This window comes from Cornus florida, unplaced genomic scaffold (genome assembly GCF_030987335.1).
Source record: "Cornus florida cultivar Cherokee Brave unplaced genomic scaffold, ASM3098733v1 CherokeeBrave_3.0.0_Hap2_Chr05, whole genome shotgun sequence".
NCBI lineage: Eukaryota > Viridiplantae > Streptophyta > Magnoliopsida > Cornales > Cornaceae > Cornus > Cornus florida.
Genome location: NW_026775575.1, coordinates 93,334,710 through 93,352,299, shown reverse-complemented (window position 1 = coordinate 93,352,299; position 17,590 = coordinate 93,334,710). Strand labels below are relative to the sequence as shown.

The 17,590-nt window shown below is 36.4% G+C and overlaps 1 long non-coding RNA gene across 1 annotated transcript; it reads left to right on the top strand.

Moving 5' to 3' along the window:
* Positions 1-489: 489 nt before the first annotated feature.
* Positions 490-16,832, top strand: LOC132307694 (uncharacterized). Its single transcript, XR_009482294.1, has 2 exons — positions 490-990; positions 16,581-16,832. It is a non-coding gene; the product is annotated as an uncharacterized LOC132307694 (long non-coding RNA).
* Positions 16,833-17,590: the final 758 nt, after the last annotated feature.

Here is a 17,590-nt window from a genome sequence, read left to right as displayed (position 1 = left end):
TTTAAGTAAAATATATTTTTTTATTTTAAATTTTCTGTGTTTGGCAAAGGTCGAATCTATCGGATATGACGTGTAAAATAGTTTATCGAAAATTGATGAATAAATTATTTTTGTTAGGTTTTAATATATTTTTTTCTTCGTAAATATTTTACGACAACCATACGCCAAAAACACGGAAAACATTTTTCAAAAAATATTTTACGCTCAAACAAACAGAGCTCAAATATAATTTCTGTTGATGAAAATTTTTTTACAAAGTGAAATTATAGTGTATATATGCTTAACTTGCCGGGAAAAAAAGTGTACATATATATATTTAACCGTGGAAAATTAAATTAAAGGTTAATTTTGCCTTTTATAGTTATATGGTATATGGTAAATTCACTTGCTATATATATATATATACACTGTGGCATATTCATACAAAAATGAAGTCAGGGACCTTTTTCACAGTCATATGAAGTTAAAATTTCAAATTTTAAATAAGTAAATTCTTCAAAATTGCTGAGGTAAACATGAACAAATACTATGCATTGTCATTTTTACATGGATTTTTTTTCTTTTTTCTTTTCTTAATTGGTACTCACATAGGGACATAGTTGTTAAAGGTGCCGGAGGCGCGCGCCTGTGGCGCAAGGCGCCTCCAAGCGCCACCATGTCGCCTCCAATGGCTTAAGGCACTGGGTTGAATAGGGCGGCCGCCTTTGTATAACAGGCACAAGGCCACAGGCGCACAGAAAGCGCACCTCTTGAAAAAGGGAACTTTTTTTTATAGTTGTTTTGTTATTTTTTCGGTTTTGTATTGTTTATTATTTGTTTATTATTACTTTTTATTTGTTTATTACACAACTTACGAGTTACAAAACGAAAAAATAAAAAGAAAACCAAAAGCAAAAGTGGAAAGAGACAGATCTGCCGGTAGCGAAGGCGATATCTGCGAAGCTCTCGGATCTACCGGCTCTCTCAGTCTCGGTCCTCTCGGATCTGCCGGTCAGTTCTCCTTCTCTCTCTCCTTTCCTCCTCTCCTCTTTCTCTCTCTTCTTCTTCTCTCTTCTCTTCTCACCGAATCTCTGTCAGATTTTTTTTTTTTACTCTCTTCTTCTTCCTTCTCTCGTTAGAATGTCAAATTTTTTTTATCTTTTTTTTTTTTTTTTTCTTCTTCTTCTTCTTCCTTCTCTCGTCAGATGTCAGATTTTTTTTTCTTTTTTTTTCTTCTTCTTCTTCTTCCTTCTCTCGTCAGAATGTCAGAATTTTTTTTTCTTTTTTCTTCTTCTTCTTCTTCTTCTTCTTCTTCTTCTTCTCCCGGCTCTCTCTTCTTTCAGTTCTTCTTCTCTCGGTCTCTCTTCTTTCAGTTCTTTGAGTTCTTTCCTTTTGCTTTTGGCAGATTTTTTTAATTTATTTTTATGCTTGTCTAGAATCTGGATGATGTTGGTCCTCTGTTTTTCTGAGGGCTTTTTTTTTTTTTTTTTTTTTTCTTCTTCTTCTTCTTCTTCCTCTCTCGGCTCTCTCTTCTTTCAGTTCTTTGAGTTCTTTCCTTTTGCTTTTGGCAGATTTTTTTAATTTATTTTTATGCTTGTCTAGAATCTGGATGATGTTGGTCCTCTGTTTTTTTGAGGGTTTTTGCGTAGTTGTTGTTTCTGTAGATTAGTGCCTTACTGCCTTGCATGTGTTTGGTGATGCCCCTGATTGATTTTGTTTACTCCTTATTAAAACAGATTAAAACAGATAATAGAGATATACCTAATCAATCAATCATGGTGCTTATAGAAAATTAGATTGATTTGATTTGAAAATATAGCACATCCTTGATCCTTATGGTTTTTGCAAGATAAATTCATAATTTCTATTTAATGCATCCAAACATGGTGCTTGCAACTTGCAAAAATGTTTTATTCTTGCTTAATTAGTGCTTAATGAAAATTAGATTTGATTTAAAAGTAGTAATAGCACATCCATGTGATTTTTGCAAGATGAACTCAAATTTTCTAGCATCCAAACATTATTGCAATCTTTATATATACTATTGCATCTTTAATACTTTATTGGGTGGGTTTTTTTTTTTTTTTTTAACGTGCACCTTACTTCAGTCGGGCGCGCACCACGCCTTGAGCCTTGCGCCTCAGGCTCCAGGAGGCATTTGCGCTTTTGTGCGCCTTGAGCCTTTAACAACTATGCATAGGGATGGCAAAATACCTCGCCCTGTCGGGGTACCCGCCCCACCCCATCCCGTTTAGAATGATTATAGGAGTGGTTAAAATGATTTTGGGGTGGGGATGGGAAAAAGTCACCTCGCCTCGTCCCACCCCATTTATAGTAGTAAATTATAATTTTGTGTTTATACTTTATTTTAGAGGTTTTTATAGTATAATTCCATAATTTTATATAAGTTTTGACATTAGACCCTTTTAAAAAATATATTAGAGATTGATCATATTTTTGTACATTTCAGTTAACTAACAATGAGAGAAAAGATCCAAGGTACCTTTGGCGTGTTAACTTTAAAAGTGCATTTTTCTACAAAATTAGCTTCCCTAGCCACCATCAAAACCTACCACCCTCTTTCTCTCTCTCCCTTTTTTTTTTTTATTTTTTTTTTTATGGTAAAACAAACACACACACTTTTTTCCCCCACGCCGGGGCTCGAACCCCTCCCCTCTTCTTTAAAGATGGGGAGGTTGTACCATTGGGCCAAAGGCCCTTTGGTCTCTTTCTCCCTATTTTGTTTCTACGCCATCGTTTCTTATCATGGTTACAAACAATTGTTATTTATAATCTATGAAAAATTAAAATGGTTGTCAAGAAATTGGCCGCAACTTGTTCTCATTTAGGGGACATTCACAATTTCAAAGTGCAATCTTCAATCAGGTTTTGACTTATGCAATCTTGAAATTTTTCACATTGTGAGATCCTTGGTATTAGTTCTCCAAATTGATCTTTTATTTTATTTTTTTTATATTTTCCGTTAAGTTGTTTCCTGTTTCAAGGGCCTCCTTAGATCCTTGGCGTTAGTTCTCCAATTTGATCCTTGAATTTTTTTTTTATTTTCTGTTAGGTTGTTTCTTATTTCAGGGGACTCGTTTGACCCGTGTTTTGTTTGATCAATGCCTTGTACTTTAATGGCATAAATAAAAAATAAACATAAAATTGACTTTCATTGAAACAATATATATATGGATTACTTCTGTATTTTTCACAATCCAACCAAATTTTTATTTCTATTACTGGAAAAGAGTTTTTATTTATATTGCTGGAAAAGTTCCTATACGAATAAAGAGGTGAGAGATAAAATCATGTCAAGATAGTTTAATCAAAGGGATAATTTTTGAATTTTATAATAATAATAATAAGAAGGACTCTTAATTGTAAGGGTGGTAAATTACATAACACGAGATAAGCGAGTTTGGGTTGACCTTAAACGGGTTCGAGTCATAAATGGGTTGATATGATTAACCAGTTTACTTAACCGTGTCGGGTTAGGGTTAAGATATTCAACCCATGTAACCTGTTTATACCCGTTTAACTCAACATATTATAATCGTGAATATGACATATGTAATATGTTACTTATTTAAACCCAACTACTATGCACAGTTAAGTCATTTTAACATAAACCTTGATTACGCCTTATGATTTTTCTTCTTATTTTGAATATTTGGGTTTAATTGTAACAATTTTTTCTAGTATTTATTATATGATTGAATATTTGTAATGACCCGGTCTTTTGCCTCCCTTTCCTTTTTTTGAAATTTTACGGATAAATTTTTTCCGTTTAATTCTCCTTTCTGAGTTTTGTTTCTCGTCGTTTAATGTCATCTCGAATGCACGGAAATGGTTTCTAAGACTCTTTCGTTTGGATTGACAACTTCTTTTGAGGACCGAGTCATTTCCCCATTTTTACTTTTCAGACACTACTCACTTTTTGTCTTTTTCCCTATTCTGTCTTTTCCCCGTTTGTCACTTTGTTGGCAAAACCTCACTTTTCATGCTCGGAGTTAGTTTTTGACTTCATGTGTCTTCATCCTTAGTGATTTTCACGAAATACGTATCTTTACTTTTGCAAGAAAGTACTCTGATTGCACCCAGTGCCAATAGGGGTATAGATGCATAGTTCTTTACAATTATTTTCTTTTCTTGGGGTGTTTTTCGTAAATATATTTTGAAAATATTTTATTTCAGGGGTATCTATGAAAATATTTTTGGAAGATATTTTCATTCTGGGGTATTAGTGCAGTTAACCCTTTTTGGAGGGGTCATTGTGCAATTAACCAAAGTTATTGCAAAAATACCTTGTTTGGAGCCTGCATCCTCGTACGGGATTCATTTTCATATTTCGTCGAGTCGTGTACTCTTAGAATTCCGTTCTGGTCATTTTTCTCCAGTTTCAGAATTTCTGGCCCTAGTTGTCGCCAAACTTGTTTGGGGCATATCTCTCTACTCGGGACTCAATTTTTGACTCCGTTTCTTCCGTTGTTCATATTTTCTCATTTTGAATCTTTTTCATTCACGAAGTTTTGTCATTTGAGCGCGTTTGCTCAAAATCCACTTTTCTAGACCCGGTGGGGCCCTTTCGGGGCACTTTTTGAGATTTTCTATAAATAGGGGACTTAAAGAAGAAAAGTCATATTTCCTTCTCTCTCTCCTCTCTCTTGGCTGGTAGTTGTGGCTGCCAAGGGGCTTCCATGCTTCTTCTTCTTTATCCGGCCACTTCCCTCAAGTGAAAACTCTTCGGCCTTAACGTTTAATACTTGTCTTGACGCCGCGCACCTTTCACCCTTATTAGAACCCATTTCTGACCATTTCTTGAGTTCGGGTTTGAAGTCAAGTTGTGATTTTCATGGGGTTTCCTTCGGATTCTTGTTCATCGTGTTGTCCCCGACAAAACCCTTCTGTATCGTCGGATTCGGAGCACTTTTATTTCGGTGGGCTTTTGAGATTTTCATCTCAAATTGAGGTAGGGGGTGTTATAATTTATTTTCTTATTATATAGCATGCTTGTGATGCTTATATACTTCATTTACATGTCTTTGTATCAAATCTAGAACCTTTAATTTATAATTTCTTTGTGTAAGATTTAATTTTCCCGGTTGTCCATAATTTGTTTTAAACATGTGGCACGATAGAATATTACCCTTTGATATGTTCATTGACATATATTAAATTGAGAGCTTTTGGACAAGTATTAAAGATTTTATTTAATATTTATCTTGGGTAAATATTTAATTCAAGTGGCCTTAACTAGTTTGAAATCATTGTGTGTTAGCATATTATATTAGGCCCTAGCATGCTCTTCAACATAGGTGAATTTGAGAATAATCGGAAGTGTTCTAAAATCTAGAGAATATTTAATTAATTGATTAATTAATTTATTCCATGTGTACTATTCGTCTCATTTGAATTCCGACTTGATATTCTTGATATGTATGATATATAGTTTCATATATATTAAATCTACAATATTTGATTGGTTTTGAAACTTTTCATTTATTATTTTTCTAATATTAAAGTTTAATACTCATGGCCGTGTCTTGCTTAGAATTCACTTGTATCATACTTTAGATTGAGATCATTTAGATGAATTTCAAAATCTGAAGATTTTAATTAAATGAATTAATTAAAATCCATTCAATGGCTCATTAGTCTTGATTAAGTTTCTAACTTGGTAATCATGCTTTCCTTGACAAGTTCCCTTACGTGGATCAATTTGAGAATAACCGGATAAGTTTTGAAATTTATATTTAATTATATCCTTTGTATGGAATTAAATTCACATGGTCGTGTCTTGTATGGAATGAACTTGTAACTTGACATTGAACTTGCCTTCGACATGACCCTTGACTTGTCTTGTCATCTTGACAATTTAATCCCTTAAGTAGATTAAATTTCCTTATATGCTTTTATCGCGTTAATCATGCTTTGATATTGAACTCGTGTTAACTTATGAATTGGACTTGTATTTCATATACTTTCATCTTTTTATCAAGCATCGTGACTCCTTGTATCTAGGTTTCATTAATATACTTAATGAACTTGCACATTTGTCTTGGAATGGTTTAATTTCACATATGTTGTTTAGTAAGTAATTGAACTATGTATCTTATACGTGTGGTATGTTTACTTCAATGGATTCCTTGTGCTATATATTTTGGTTGTAATCTATATATATGCACACTATAACTTCTTGACATTTCACATGCCATGATAGTTGATGAACTTAGGACATGACTTGTGTCTTTCAAAATCTTGGTTGTGCATGAAACGTGGCTAATGCATTTCTTGTATTTTGATACTATCTTGGTTTGCACAACTTGTTGATTTTGGGACTTGGGATATCAATCAAGAATTGACATGGCTAGGACTTGGTTCTAGTACTGGGGAATGTCCTCTTACACTATAGTGCGCACTGGGGGAAAGGTACCCATGGGTTAGTAGCCCTAAAGTGATCTCAAGAGTACGGTTTTAATCCGGGCGATATCCAAGTTTCCACATTGGTTGATTTCACTCCTTTAAATTTCAAGTGCTATTCCTTGAAGATTTAAACTTGTCATGTATGTGAAATGCTCCAATCCTGTTTAATTGCATAGATATTATGCCTTATTCTTGATTTCATGTATAACTATATTCGTGTTTCATGAAATGTTCCATCCTTGTTTAATTGAATAGATATTATGCCTTGTTCTCATTTTCGTGTGTTACTCCTATCGTGTTAATTGGAATGCTCCAATCATGTTAATTGCATTGATAATGTAATTCTTGTTAACTTGTATCCGAGTATGCTTCTTGTCGTGTTAATTGGTATGTTCCAATCTTGTTTAATTGTATTGATAATTCAATTCATGTTAATCTATTTTCAATCATATTTCTTGTCGTGTTGTATGTATTGTTCCAAACCTTGTTTAACTACATTGATAATGTAATTCATGTTAACTTATAAACTTCTCATGTTCGTTGGATTATGTAATACCCCTAATTTTAAAAGGACAGTCCTGGAATTTAATTTAATTATTTATTGTATTTTTATTTAATTAATTGATTATTTGTTTGTTTTGATAAATAAATTATTTGCTTATTTGATTTATTTTATTTTTAATCCAATTAATTGTGTTTTCTTTAATCAATTGCTTAAATTGTATTTTGGTTTATTTCATTAATTTAAATTGTATTTTGGTTTGTTTTATTAATTTAAATGTATTCTCAAGTTTAATTAATTACGTGCTTATGTGAATTCACTGTTTAAGAATTTAGGGTTTTGGTTTTAGCCAACATAGGTTATTAAAAGGTTTTCTTGGGCTGACTAAGAGTTGCATTAGGGCTCTAATTATACAAGGATTAGGGTTGGAGTATTAAGCCTATAAATATAATCTTATGTGGGTTTAAGGGTTTTAGAAAAATACAAAACTCTGTTCACGATACAGAGAGAGCAACAGAGAGAAAGAAAGAGAGATAGGAGAGGAAGGCTAGGTTGGACCAAGAAGGAGGAAGGAGAGGCTGCTTATAGGTGAAACCAATAGCAACGGAGGTGGAACTACAGTCTAAGATATAAACGGAACATTCAGAGACAGAGGATTTCAGTTTCAAAATCTGGAATTGCAGGCAAGTCTCTGTTCTTCACTTTCCCATTAATTCGTGTTCTGTGCATGCCTAGTTGGACTCCAGGGATTTAAATAAAGATTAAAACGGATTTAAATAAAAGTAATAACAAGTCTTTTATGCATATATGATTTTTTATTTAGTCTCGTTGATAATCTGGTTTGCCTAATCCTTGATGTTTCTGTTATTTGTTTCTTCTCGGTGTTTATGTTAAGCTTTGATTAAATGGGGATCATGATTATGTATTGGGGACTAGATATCAATCTGGAGTTAAGATTGAACTCTGAAATAAGTATTAAAAACAGTATTCAATTTTCACATAAGAAATCTGTTTTGAATCGCTTAAGTTTATAACTGAGTTTTTTGTAATCGTCACTTTAAAAGGTTGTGTTCAATACATGTTATGGTTGTATGTTAGTGGTTTAAGGTATGCCTGGGATTGAGTTGGAACCTAGAACAAGGACTAAAAACATCACAGAGGGTCTAGGGAAACACTGGAGTTGAAGCAAATGAAGCTAGAACGAAGAGAGGGCTGCTAAGAGGAAGGAGAGAGGGCTCCAAACCTCTTAGAGCCGACTCCCAAAGGGGAGAGCCGGCTCTAGGTATCATGGAGCCGGCTCTAAGATCCTAGAGCCGGCTCTAGGTGCAAATACAGAGCAGGCTCTCATTTTTCTAGAGCCTGCTCTTCTTGAAAAACACTGTAACGTGCATTTTGTTAAAACTGTTTGCTTTCAGGATTTTTGCAATTAATTTAAATTGGTTTAAATGATGTGTGGGACTATTCAAGGCTAGATTTATGGTGCAAAAATATAAATTCATAGCTGGATTAAAAGTTAGAGCAAGATGAACCTAAGAGAACATGGGTAGTTTGCTCTCTGTTTTTATTAGTTTTGTATAGTGGAACGGAATAAGGTTTTTATATATAATTTAATTATATATAATCATATGTTTATTCAGTATGTTAAGGATGGTAAATTAATTTTATTTTAACCATGCTTAGTTAGATTTAATTGATACTTAAATTTCTTTTAACTGTATCAATTCGGGGACTATATTGGAGGATTTGCTAGGTTGATATACCGGAGTTTGGCAAGGTTGTTGTATATGATTTAAATATATGTCTAAATCATAATTCTATAGTACTTGAAGTCTAGTGAATTAACTGAGTTTTCCCTATGCTTAACTTGGGTTTATTTGATACTTAAATTGTACTAAATTGTATCAATTCATAAATTATGCTGGAAAATGTAAATGTGTGCAAATTATGTAGCAATTTACATTGTTGGAGTTGGATTTTAGGCTCGGTATTGAATGCCTAATATTTATGTATATAGATTAACTTATCTTGTGCATACTATGGAATGTGGTTGATGACTATTTAATATTGTTTTGTCAACTATGTTAACTGGAGGATTGTATGTACCGGTATGGGACGGTAACATACTAGGTATGGATTAGTTCAAACACTAAATCCTACCTAATTTGGAATGAGTTGGATTAACCATAAAAAGGTTAAAACCTACTTATATAGATATATATGAACCGGTACAAGACGGTGTCATATTAGGACTGGCTTAGTTCAAAACACTAAGACCTACCTATATTGGGAATGGATTAGTTCAAAACACTAAGTCCTACCTAATTTGGATTAAGGTATGGATTAACCTTAAAGGTTAAGTCCATCACCTACTTGTGTCATGTCAATCAAATAAATTGAATGACCTATTATGGTTTCATGATGGATTTGTTATACATATATCCAACCACTATGCAGATGGATGATATTTTGTATTAGAAGTATGGACTCTATATATTTATTATATGTACCATGGTATGAGCTTGAGTCTCAGGACCATGGTTAGGGCGCGTATATCGCCTAGGATGGATAACTGGACATAGGTGTTGTTTCCTGGTAGGTCTAGGTACTCATGCCCACCTTCGGGTGCGTATTCGCATGTTGCCTTGTATTCAGGCTGAGACAGACCTACTGGACTAGCGATCGTCCTATACTGTGTACTATATACTTATATGGACTACTCTAGTTATTATTAAGTCTTCCTAGGATGTATCTGCGTATCGGATTACTGTTTGGATTGTAGTAGATCAGGACTTGCATATGGGCCTGACCCACTACTATATTTTTCAGGTGTTCGTCAGTTCCAGGGTTAGAGCTTGGACATGCAGAGTAGATACAGATATTCATTCCTCCGACTATGTAGGAATCTCCTTTATGTTAGCTTTGGTCTTTATTTCTATTATTTTCAGTTCCGGTTTGAGAATCTTTAATAAGGGGTCCAATGGATGGATTCCCAAGTTATAAACCTATAGGGTTTGGATTTAACGGATTTTAAATAATTATACTATTTTAAATAATTATATTATTTTAAGGATTTTCAATTAGCATTCTTTCAGCTTATTATTTTTAATTCTTATTTTATCTTGTATTCTGTGTTCGATTACATATTAATTGTTTGACATCCCTCGGGTTTGGGCCTGGGCCTGATCAACCCGTGTCTCGGATCCGAGGGGTATCACAGTTGGTATCAGAGCACTTCAGGTTCAAGTGTCTCTAGGATTCTATCGTATAAGACTTCCGCGTAGCGTTCTCTATTGTTTAGAGCTTAAGTTTAGGATTCATTGTATTCTTTACGGTTCGGTTTAATCGTGCTGATGTCTGTCTTTCTGTGTTGACAGAATGGCTAACGCAAGAACCAGACGGAACAATCGGCAACGAAGGGAAGCGGCCCGTAGGCAGCGTCAGGAGGATGAAGGTCAGTTTTATGAGGAGCATGAGGAAGTTCAGCAGACTGGGGATCAGGGAGGAAATCCAGAGTTTCCTCCTCACCTTAATGACCTTATTGCTCGGGCTATAGAGGCTGGGGTAACAGCTGCACTCCGGAACCAACCACAGGTTCAGCCGGCACCACTACCAGCACCAGTGGTTCAGACGGATTCTTGGGGAAAGGCTAGGAGCTCTTTCACAAAGGGTAGTCCACCTGTGTTCTCAGGCTCAACCGATGTGAGAGCAGCTCACCAGTGGAAATAGGACATTGAGCGTCATCTTCGTTTGGTTCAGTGCACGGAGGTTCAAAAGTAGATGCTTGCTACTTTCAAGTTAGTAGGGGATGCACTACAGTGGTGGGAATCAGTTACCACCCCGGAGGAGAGGATGACATTGTCTTATGATGAGTTCAGTGCTCGCTTTGACGAGAAATATTTTCACTATGCAGTCAGGGCAGCTATGAAGACAGAGTTTCTAAATCTGTAGTAGGGAATGACAGTGGCGGAGTATGAGCAGCAGTTCACACGCTTGTCTCTCTTTGCACCGGAGGAGGTGGATACAGAGGAGAAGAAACGTAACAGTTTCGTCAAAGGACTGATGTGGTCTATCAAGAGAGCTATTACAGGTAGTCCAGCCTATACTACCTATGCTCAGGTGGTAGACGCCACTCTATAACAGTATCAGTTGACTGTGGACATCAGACAGGCTCGTGGTGAGAAGCGAGGTGATAAAGACTCTACTAATCAGTCAGCTGAAAAGGGGAACGGCAATGGTCATCGGCAGAATGACAAAGGCAAGTTCCAGGGACAACAGCCTTGGAAGAAGCACAAGGGTGGTTCAGATGCTCATCGGAATGGGGCACCTATTCAGAGGCAACAGAATGGGGGAACACAGGCAGGACAGGGTCAGCCAAAGGTAACCGACAGAGGAGGCCATTTGGTACTTTCCAGGGTAGTTATTACACTTGTGGAGAGTATGGTCATACCACCAGGCAGTGTCCTAAAGCAGGACAGGGACAGGGACAGTATGTGCAGCAGTGACAGAGGGCGCCAGTGCCTCTACCAGCTCCACAGGTTCCACGGATTCAGGGACAGACACATCTGGCTTTACCGGCACCGCCGCAGACTCAGGGACAGGCACCACAGTAATTGCACTATGGCAGGGTGTATAACCCCATGCCACAGGATGTTCAGGCACCTCAGACTATTGAAGGTAAGTTTCCTATTCATGGTTTACATGGATGTGTTTTATTTGATACAGGTGCTACACACTTATTTGTAGCTAGGACTTTTGTTGCTTTATCTGGGATGAGGACGAGGGTATGCACTAGACCTCAGGGTATTTCTACACCATTGGGTGATACAGCTATTGTACATGAGAGTGATGGGCCTGTGACACTAGATATTGGCAGACTCAGATTTCTAGCCAATCTATTGGTCCCGAACATGCACACTTATGATGTGATACTTGGGATGGATTAGTTGTCTCACTACCATACCCAAGTTGATTGTTTTAATAGATCTATTATTTTACCATACCTGGTCAGGATATGTATGTAGTAGCTATGCCACGTTCTAAAGGGGGCGGTAGCACCTATTTGTTCCATGTGGAGGGGGAAAATGAGGAGGGGATTACTGTGCCATTGGATAACATACCGATTGTACAGGATTTCCCGGATGTATTTCAGGAGATTCCAGGGTTGCCACCTAGTCGAGAGATTGATTTTGTGATAGACTTAGCTCCAGGCACTGCGCCTATTGCTAGGGCACCCTATAGGATGGCACCGGTGGAGATGAGAGAACTGAGGGATCAGATTCAGCAGTTACTCAGCCAGGATTTTATTCGTAGGAGTACATCACCTTGGGGAGTACTGGTTCTGTTTGTGAAGAAAAAGGATGGTTCGCTTCGTCTGTGTATAGATTATAGGGAGTTGAACAAGGTTACGATTCGTAACAAGTATCCTTTGCCCAGGATTGATGACTTATTTGATCAGTTAAGGGGAGCCAAATACTTCTCCAAGATTAACCTGCATTCTGGGTATCATCAGCTAAGGGTTAGGGAGCAGGATGTTCCTAAGACGGCGTTTCTCACTAGATATGGATCTTATGCGTTTCGTGTTATGCCGTTTGAGACCACTAACGCACCAACAGTTTTAATGAACAGAGTGTTCAGGGCGTATTTAGATTAGTTTTTCATCGTCTTCATTGAGGATATCTTGATCTATTCTCGGTTGGAGGACGATCATGCAGGAGATTTTCGTATAGTCGTGCAGAAGCTTCGTGAACACCAGTTGTATGCCAAGTTCAAGAAGTGTGAATGTTGGCAACGGGAAGTGAAGTTTCTGGGTCACGTGGCGTCGGAAAGGGGGATAGCAGTAGGTCCAGCCAAGGTTTCAGCTGTGGTTGAGTGGAGACCACCTATTTTACCTACCGAGATTTAAAGTTTTCTCAGTTTGGCGGAATATTATTGGAGGTTCATCCAGGGGTTCTCTAAGATAGCTGGACCACTCACACACCTAACTAAAAAGGGTGTACCGTTTGTGTAGGATGAGCACTGTCAATGAGCTTTTGATGAGCTCAAAAGGAAGTTGACCTTTGTTGAGTTTTCAGCAGTCTTTGGGTACCGAGTTACATCTTAGTACTGCTTATCATCTTCAGACTAATGGACAGACTGAGAGTGTGAATCAGATCATGGAAGATTACTTGCCACTTGTGAAATTTACGTGTAACAATAGTTTCCAAAAGACTGTTGGTATGGCACCATTTGAGGCATTGTATGATAGACCGTGTCGATCACTTGTTTGTTAGATGAAGGTTGGAGAGAGAAGATTCTTAGGTCCTGTGTTTATTAAGGGTACTTCTGCGAAGATTGCTCTAATTCGGAATCGCATGCGTACTGCTCAGAGTAGGCAGCAGAGTTATGTTGATCGGTGTACTCGTATTTTGGAGTTTAGGGTTGGAAATCAGGTTCTACTCAAGGTGTCGCCTATGAAAGGTGTTTTGCGCTTTGGGAAGAAAGGGAAGTTGTTATCGCGGTTTGTCGGTCCATTCATGATCACGGGTCGCGTTGGAGCTGTTGCTTGTAGGTTGGCACTTCCGGATACTTTGGATCGCGTTCACAATGTGTTTCATGTTTCCATATTACAGAAATTTCTCCGAGATGGGGATAGGTATCAATGTATTGATGTTGGGGGAAATTAAGTTGCAGCCGGATGCAACCTATTAGGAGTCACCGTGTCGTATTGTCGACCATCGGGATCAAATCCTTCGTTACAAGGTTATCCCTTTGGTGCGTGATCAGTGGAGTCATCACAATGAGGCTGAGTCCACTTGGGAATGGGAGGATGTCATTCGCTCGCAATTTCCTGAATTATGCGAATAAGGTAAGAGCGAATTCCGAGGACAGAATTCCTTTTTGTTAGAGGGGAAGAATGTAATACCCCTAATTTTAAAAGGACAGTCCTGGAATTTAATTTAATTATTTATTGTATTTTTATTTAATTAATTGATTATTTGTTTGTTTTGATAAATAAATTATTTGCTTATTTGATTTATTTTATTTTTAATTCAATTAATTGTGTTTTCTTTAATCAATTGCTTAAATTGTATTTTGGTTTGTTTCATTAATTTAAATTGTATTTTGGTTTGTTTTATTAATTTAAATGTATTCTCAAGTTTAATTAATTACGTGCTTATGTGAATTCACTGTTTAAGAATTTAGGGTTTTGGTTTTAGCTGACATAGGTTATTAAAAGGTTTTCTTGGGCTGACTAAGAGTTGCATTAGGGCTCTAATTATACAAGGATTAGGGTTGGAGTATTAAGCCTATAAATATAATCTTATGTGGGTTTAAGGGTTTTAGAAAAATACAAAACTCTGTTCACGATACAGAGAGAACAACAGAGAGAAAGAAAGAGAGATAGGAGAGGAAGGCTAGGTTGGACCAAGAAGGAGGAAGGAGAGGCTGCTTATAGGTGAAACCAATAGCAACGGAGGTGGAACTACAGTCTAAGATATTAACGGAACATTCAGAGACAGAGGATTTCAGTTTCAAAATATGGAATTGCAGGCAAGTCTCTGTTCTTCACTTTCCCATTAATTCGTGTTCTGTGCATGCCTAGTTGGACTCCAGGGATTTAAATAAAGATTAAAACGGACTTAAATAAAAGTAATAACAAGTCTTTTATGCATATATGATTTTTTATTTAGTCTCGTTGATAATCTGGTTTGCCTAATCCTTGATGTTTCTGTTATTTGTTTCTTCTCGGTGTTTATGTTAAGCTTTGATTAAATGGGGATCATGATTATGTATTGAGGACTAGATATCAATCTGGGGTTAAGATTGAACTCTGAAATAAGTATTAAAAACAGTATTCAATTTTCACATAAGAAATCTGTTTTGAATCGCTTAAGTTTATAACTGAGTTTTTTGTAATCGTCGCTTTAAAATGTTGTGTTCAATACATGTTATGGTTGTATGTTAGTGGTTTAAGGTGTGTCTAGGATTGAGTTGGAACCTAGAACAAGGACTAAAAACATCACAGAGGGTCTAGGGAAACACCGGAGTTAAAGCAGATGAAGCTAGAACGAAGAGAGGGCTGCTAAGAGGAAGGAGAGAGGGCTCCAAACCTTTTAGAGCCGGCTCCCAAAGGGGAGAGCCAGCTCTAGGTATCATGGAGCCGGCTCTAAGATCCTAGAGTCGGCTCTAGGTGCAAATATGGAGCAGGCTCTCATTTTTCTAGAGCCTGCTCTTCTTGAAAAGCACTATAACGTGCATTTTGTTAAAACTGTTTGTTTTTAGGATTTTTGCAATTAATTTAAATTGGTTTAAATGATGTGTGGGACTATTCAAGGCTAGATTTATGGTGCAAAAATATAAATTCATAGCTGGATTAAAAGTTAGAGCAAGATGAACCTAAGAGAACAGGGGTAGTTTACTCTCTGTTTTTATTAGTTTTGTATACTGGAACGGAATAAGGTTTTTATATATAATTTAATTATATATAATCATATGTTTATTCAGTATGTTAAGGATGGTAAATTAATTTTATTTAAACCATGCTTAGTTAGATTTAATTGATACTTAAATTTCTTTTAACTGTATCAATTCGGGGACTATATTGGAGGATTTGCTAGGTTGATATACCGGAGCTTGGCAAGGTTGTTGTGTATGATTTAAATATATGTCTAAATCATAATTCTATAGTGCTTGTAGTCTAGTGAATTAACTGAGTTTTCCCTATGCTTAACTTGGGTTTATTTGATACTTAAATTGTACTAAATTGTATCAATTCATGGATTATGCTGGAAAATGTAAATGTGTACAAATTATGTAGCAATTTACATTATTGGAGTTGGATTTTAGGCTCGGTATTGAATGCCTAATATTTATGTATATAGATTAACTTATCTTGTGCATACTATGGAATGTGGTTGATAACTATTTAATATTGTTTTGTCAACTATGTTAACTGGAGAATTGTATGTACCGGTATGGGACGGTAACATACTAGGTATGGATTAGTTCAAGCACTAAATCCTACCTAATTTGGAATGAGTTGGATTAACCATAAAAAGGTTAAGTCCTACTTATATGGATATATATGAACCGGTACGGGACGGTGTTATATTAGGGCTGGCTTAGTTCAAAACACTAAGACCTACCTATATTGGGAATGGATTAGTTCAAAACACTAAGTTCTACCTAATTTGGATTAAGGTATGGATTAACCATAAAGGTTAAGTCCATCACCTACTTGTGTCATGTCAATCAAATAAATTGAATGACCTATTATGGTTTCAGGATGGATTTGTTATACATATATCCAACCACTATGCAGATGGATGATATTTTGTATTAGGAGTATAGACTCTATATATTTATTATATGTACCATGGTATGAGCTTGAGTCTCAGGACCATGGTTAGGGCGCTTATATCGCCTAGGATGGATAACTGGACATAGGTGTTGTTTCTTGGTAGGTCTAGGTACTCATGCCCACCTTCGGGTGCGTATTCGCATGTTGCCTTCTATTAAGGCTGAGACAGACCTACTGGACTATCGAGCGTCCTATACTGTGTACTATATACTTATATGGACTACTCTAGTTATTGTTGAGTCTTCCTATGATGTATTTGCGTATCGGATTACTGTTTGGATTGTAGTAGATCAGGACTTGCATGTGGGCCTGACCCACTTCTTTATTTTTCAGGTGTTCGTCAGTTCCAGAGTTAGAGCTTGGACGTGCAGAGCAGATACAGATATTCATTCCTCCGACTATGTAGGAATCTCCTTTATGTTAGCTTTGGTCTTTATTTCTATTATTTTCAGTTCCGGTTTGAGAATCTTTAATAAGGGGTCCAATGGATGGATTCCCAAGTTGTAAACCTATGGGGTTTGGATTTAACGGATTTTAAATAATTATATTATTTTAAGGATTTTCAATTAGCATTCTTTCAGCTTATTATTTTTAATTCTTATTTTATCTTGTATTCTGTGTTCGATTACATATTAATTGTTTGACATCCCTCGGGTTTGGGCCTGGGCCTGATCAACCCGTGTCTCGGATCCGAGGGGTATCACAGATTACCCCAACCTTGACTTGTTTCATACATGTATATGTATCATGATTCTTGTTGACATTGTTCTAAGGTAGCTTAGGATGCTCCCTGAGTCCAACCTTTGACATAGACATTAGGTGGCATGACCTTTTTAAACTATTGCATGTCAGTCTAAAAATCTCTAAAGAAATCAAGTCGATGCATGCTCATTCTCTACGAGTAAACTTGTTTACTCACCCCGAAGTTACTGGGGGATTTGTTCAGGTACAAAGACTTGGTTCGTGATGCTTGTCGTTCATTGGGATGGCTTGTAGCTTCGAGTTTCCATTTCATGCAAGTGTTAGCATGAAATATCACTTGGTAGCCTTATGTATCAAACTTGTATTTTGATTCTAAATATGTAATGCGTGCTTAAGCACATCTTTTGACTTTTATTTTATATGTATGACATGAGGCCAAGGGCCACAAACTCTAAAGTTCAAGTATATGTATTTAAATTTCAAGTTTCGCATTGGAAATGTAATTTTTTTTAACTTTGGAGGTTTGACATGTCAAATCTTGCAGATGGAATGTAATGAGGCCGTAGGCCATTATAGCATGTTTAAAATGTCATATTACACTTGCGTGTATGTTCACACCATCACACATTAGCTTATAATTA